Below are 6,716 nucleotides of genomic sequence, written 5' to 3'. Positions count from 1 at the left end.
TTATTGAAACAGTATAGAAATTAACTCCACGAAGCCTTCCTCCCCGTTAATGTGTTGGGTTTAATAATAGAAAATGAAACTATAACATGAGCGAATGCTTGTTCTATTCCCAACCAAGAAAATGAAATATATACGAATCAAACTCCATTCACTAGCAAGAGATTGCCGATGTTTGCCTTGTTATTCATCAAACAACTTCGAAAATACAACAGATTAAAGAGAAATAGTTTCTTAATTCAAATGATTAAAATTAAAATAATTGCTTTCAAACAATTGTAAATGAAACGCCTAAAAAGTTATTAAATCCGTGATATTTTCTCATATTTACACCAAACCAGCAACAAAAATAACACAATTCATTTCAATGAAATGCCATTTTCAAAAAAATACACAAAAACCCGTCTATACGTACACTATAAAAAGTATATAAAATAAATTAAACAAAATAAGTCCTGAAAAATCTTTAATTTCAAAACTTGTTTTCCTTCTTTGTCTATATGGTCAGCAACTCTCTTCTATTTCTATATCGTCAGCTAACTCGTCAGCACTTTAGTATGTGGCGTGCGTTTGTTATTCCCACGTGGGCTATCACGTGATGTTTTAAGCGCGGAAACTGTGCGCAGGGGATGAGATCATTGTGTCACGTGATGGAATGATGCGCTATGAGTGGATAGTAATTCTTTATTTACGTTTCGATGTTCATTCATTTTTGGGCGCAGGGATACTACTTTAATATCATCTTTATCGAAGTTCAACAAATTAAATGATTAAAATAGATATTGCATTATGATTGCTTCTTGCTTTGTCAAATCTAGCACCGTTATTGGAAACATAGCTTGCAATTTATATAGTCCGCACTTTCTCAAACTATATTTTTGGTGGTAAATAGGCGGACGACACTTCTTACTATTAATAGGCATTTTATTTTGCGAGTGTCGAGTCTGTGCCTACACTGAACAGGGTTGAAAAACAACCCTGTTCAAAAATGTTAGAAAATCAAGACAGGCGGAAAAAATACTCATACCTTTCACCTATCACTAGCTTTGTTCCGCAACATGAATAACCACCACTAGGATGAAGAAGTCAAGAAAATATTTGAACATATATTTGAGTATATCATCATCATCATCATCATCATCATCATCATCATCAACAACATCATCATGATCATCATATTCATCATTTTCATCATATTCATCAAATTCATCATATTCATCATATTCATCAACATCATCTCACAACCAACACCAACTCTATTATCATCAAAATCGTTGTCATCATCATCGTCATGAACATCCTGTTTGATAACTTGCTTACAAATATACTTTTGATATAAGCAAGACATCTTAAAAATCAAAGTAAGCTTTAATATAGACTATAAATACCAAAAAGTATGAATTTAAACGTTTTAGTACATATGACACACTGTTCATGTTTAATCACGTTTCTTATATAATACCTTGCCTCGTGCAGAAAGCAATTAGCATAGTGTCTGCTTAAACACGTTGCGGCTTAGCCACGCGCATCAGACTATTGATATTAGTAAAAAAATCTCAGTTTGCTGAACTACAAAATAATAAAAACGCTATTTGTTTGCCAACGTGTAAAAAACAAATCATACTAAAGAAACCATTGAAGCCCTAGTATACTTCAACATGCGTTATTTCCGTTTCATACCTTATGCAACTAAGACATTTACTGGACCATTATATATCTAACAGTGACATTGTTGTTGCCTTCTGTTACAGCCTCTTGATATACTTGGATTTTAAAGCATCTGTCTGCCATTTCCAAATTAAACAAAGCTTGACACGTTTTCATTTCCTCGAAGATACAAAATTATGTAGACGTCGTGCGATATACAATGGCGTTACTCATTCGATGTGAAAACAGCGATAGTATTAAGAGCAAAATTAAGTTTAAAACTAAATTGATTAGTATACGACATATGATGGATTAATGCTTTTAAACAAAATTCGTCGCTCACATGACATATTTTACTACAGTTTAGGGGATATATTTTGGCGACATAAAACTAGGTGTGCGTTAAAATTGTCAGATTGTTCGATTTTTAGACTCGGGTGGTTTCTAATAGTTTCAACGTTGTGGACATTAATAATCAATTTACAAGTAAATACGACGTCAAAATTGGATTCAACTTTTGATATTTCACCTTTTATGCGCTAATAATGCATTGTTGTAATCCAGTTTGATATATAATAATAGTCGACCGTAATTCACCGTAATAGACTCTTATTATAAATAATGGTATAAAAATACCACAATCGACCTCGCTTTTTCAAACCATACCACCAGGCAAAGCATCAGAAACTCGGCTAAATAGGTTTAAGTGTGAATATGTATAATTGTATCGTAATTCAAATGAGGGTAAACATAAATAAATGAAATAAGCAGGGATGATATGAATCTATTTGCAACATAATAAACCAAGAGAGCACCATGATATCTAGGTGCGTAATTACATTCATTCAGGTCTGCCCTTACCCTACAATGGCTCCATTATAGCTAATGTGCATGATTGCTTAAATGAAGCGACTTCTTCAGTAATCTTAGCATTTCTGTGAAGCACCGACTTGTAAAAGTGCTATTTTATTAAAATTTCCGACAGGTATACGCGTGCATATGTAGCGATTTGTCAAGCGAAGAGCATTTTCTTGTCAAGGGAAATAACCACTGCGTCTTATATGCGACCATTTTAAATAAAAAGGCAGCAATAAGTTTGTAGGTTACCGTCATAGCCGTCTGACTATCATTTCTCTCTAAAACAATGTAAATGTTTGTTATATATCGATTGTCTGTCAATTCATTTACAACATAAATTAGGGAAAGTTGAAATAAATATTACCCGGAGGTACTCAATATTCTTACAATCTAAACTTTTATCAACAGACTTTCTTGTCCGTTAAAAATTGTAATCATTTGTCCTAGTTAACATATTGATGAAGATAAAATTGTCTATCATATCATTGTTTTAATTTGATAATTCAACTTTTTTTTGCAATGATTTGCTTCAAACGTTTTTATCATTCAAATTAATCAGTCGTGTGTTTTTGTGTCACCAGCGGAGCATGGAAACGTAACGTGCGTCGTTGGCAGTGTCGTCATCATTTTCGATCAATAACATTGTAATTTCTACTTATACAATTCTGAACTTTTATATCTATATTAATCATGGTCAGCATTTCATTTTTAAAAATAATGGTGACCTTTTAAACACGGTTTCTTCTTTAAAGCTCAAAACGCTTTAGCATACAGTCTTCAAACTTAAGTAGAAGAACCCTGTGTATATGGATATCTAACGCCATGTACTTAATTTCATGTAAACAATAATATAATTGTAAATAAATCTGATTCAGGTGTATTGTCTGGCACCAACTACTATTGTGCAAATACTTGTTTCGTTTGCCTTATTCCTTAAACGAAAGGTAAAAGGACGGAGATTCATAAATATAATTGGTTTTATTGCATATATCCATCACATACCTTTCGTATAGCAAAACATAGCAAATGAAATAAATATTTGGACAGTAGTAGGTGGTGACAGACAGAACACTTACCTGAAACAAGTTTATTTACAATTATATAATTCTAAACACGAACTTTTTCTGTACATTTATTAACTTATGAAGTTGTTGCTTTTGTAAAGAATATGTAACACGTCACGCACTTGCTGAATCTTGACCTGCGCCATGTGCCAAGGCACCCGATTAAATGCTAAAACACGTGTTAAGTGAATAAACACACACTTTAGGTATGCCCTGCTGACTGTTCGTATTAGCACACAAGAAACTGTTATATTTGATTTGATTTTCAATTATGTCACATATTTGATACGCTTGTAAATACTTAACGACATTGACAGGCCAAGCACGTGTGAACGCACCCGTTGCACAACATTCATCTAATATTGAAGAAATTGGTTAAAGTTTCCTCAAAATTAAAACAAGTGAATATACCTTCAATATATTTATCGTTGTAAAACTTGGTGGGTTTTTACATAAGGTAATTTCAATATTGGTAGATATGTTCTTTATTTGTTATTGAATAATGAGGGAATATGGTTTGGTGTGCACAACCGCCAATGTAGTTCGAAAATTCTAATGAAAATGGTGATCTTGATGTTTGAACCCGGGCCATTTTTCAAGCCATTTGTAACTGATTGTTAATAAATCTTAATAACTGATCGACAATATGTAAGAACAAGTCTTTTTACACAATTGTTTTTTCGTTTTACAATAGTTTGCATTGTTTAAAATGGCTTTACACAACGCAGGCTTGTTCTGCAATGAAACAAAAAGAAAGCATGCCTTTTGAGCATTTTACCAAACAACTCCATGATTGTTTATTATCGTTATAAGTACAGGATAATTTTATGTACATAATATTATAATTTTAAATGAGCTTGTTTGAGGCATGTGCACTGTCTGGCACCACCTACTTTTGTCCAATTACTTATTTTGTTTGTCTTAATCGCTATACGATAGGTATGTGAAGGAAATGTGCCAAACAACCAATTATACTTTATGAATTTCCGACAGAACTTTTCGTCAGTTAAATACATGTTGTTTTGATTGGTCGCTAGTTATCAGAAATTAAGGATTAACCAATAACCATGTGTTAATATGCAAAATAGCTAGAGTTTAACCTATCGTCAATTTCTGAAATTTGCTCGCTTGCCCTACTGCGTTCATACAGCATAAATGCAAGAAAATACGATGTTTACTTATATCTACATTTCAGATAATTAATCATTTCGATAAAAAAGAGTAAAAATAACTATAAAATACGTTTGCATAAACAATATTATGATTTGTGTATAGATATAAAACAAGAAGCCTTTATAAAAAAATTTTTTTTAAATAATACCTGCCTGGCCACAAATTCACAGTTAAAAACGCAATGAATAATTTTTAATCATTTTTATCTGAACCGTATTATAGGCTTTTTGTAATAAAATTCTGATGGAAATGCATGAAAATTAAAATGATATAATTTTTTCAAAGATGATAAAGAATAAAATTAAAAAAAAAAGAAATGTTTTTGCAATAACTTATATCGTGCACCTCGACTTGCCAAAAAGGAATACATCTATCTTAAAACATATTACAGATAGGGAACATGTGATGAATTTAATCTTTCGCCGATTCCATGCACACACTTCGAGCGGTTGAATAGCTTTTTATCGGATACGCTGGCATGACTAAGGGATATATATCTTACATCAAACTTCTCGTTAAACGAAAACCGATACAGTCCGGTTTTAAAGTTATGTCTTGCATAAGACAATCGCTGATTCACATATTTAGTTGCAACGTGGTAATGAAAATATCCAAACAGGGAACGGTTTTCACAGTAAGACGATACTCCCGCCCTGTTTGACATTGCACGTATTTAGCTATGCAGAGTCAAGACCACAGTACAATACAAACAATAGGGACAAACCCAGTAGTCGAACACTAAAACATAAAGAACATTTAGAGGCACAAGGCATGGGCTCAAACGATAGTGAACTAAAGAGTCAAACGTATAAACATAACATACTCAATACGCACACCAAAACCTGATCACACAAGCATCCAAAGAGCGACTTATGATGGGATTACCGAAAAGGAACGATTAGCAATCCTATTACAACACACTTACTAGTAAATACGTTTGATTCATGATTTTTAAACATTTTATTAGTATATGAGATTGTGCTAACACTATATTCCATTTTAGAGATTATATCCAAATTGAAAAATGTAGAGATTTATTGAATTCAAATGTTTTTTGCATGAAATCTTGATGTTAAAATGTGTCGCATTTTGACAGTTATCATTCCAAATATGAACTAGTTCAAGGTGTTGTTCATAATATCCGAAAGTGAAAGTCAAGATATATGGTTAACTGAGTATTTTTGGTCACACTGTTTTTTTTATCTTATAGAATATGTTGATTAAAATAAAAACTAATTCCAGAGCGAAAACATTACTTAATAATTGCTAAAAAATAATGAGTTGCACTAAATTTCATATTCCGCCGAAGTATAATTTTCTTTTAAGTATTGTACAAAGTCTGTATTCAACATACTCTATGAAAATACGCGCTTTTAATGAGAAATCAGGTATACTTTTTTGAGTAACTTTTGATGTTAAGTGATAAAATGAGTTGAAATATAGATTTAGCTTTGACTAAAGTATTTTTGTTGCATTGGCAGTTCAAAATAAAACACCCACGATATGACATTCAATCAATTTGTGAGACGTTTTCATTCACAATCAGTACATAGTAATGTAAGGGAAAGCAGTCGCTTTTATATCCTTGCTTCGGGGCGACTGAGTTGTCATTCCTGCCCGATTTTATGTCACAAAATACACAAATTGCAAAGCCAAAGATACGATAATATGACAGAAACAAATTATTTCTTGAACTTCAACGACAGAGGATGCTGAATCGAGTCATGGACGTGGTCATGTACCTCATCATTTAACCCCACGAAGAAATTCATTTGGATTTAAGGCTTTTTTAAATTCCCAATTATTTCACCGTTTAGCATTTTGTCCTTTTCTTTATGTTCTCCTTTTAATTGAAATTAAAAACATATTTTTAACTTTGAAAACAACGTTATTTAATGGAACTTACTTAAATACAACTCGTATTACTGAATTCTAGTTCTAATTTTTGCACGTTTTGTGCTCTTCAAGGATGCATAA

The sequence above is a fragment of the Mya arenaria genome, chromosome 3 (genome assembly GCF_026914265.1).
Source record: "Mya arenaria isolate MELC-2E11 chromosome 3, ASM2691426v1".
NCBI lineage: Eukaryota > Metazoa > Mollusca > Bivalvia > Myida > Myidae > Mya > Mya arenaria.
This window is presented reverse-complemented; position numbering follows the sequence as displayed.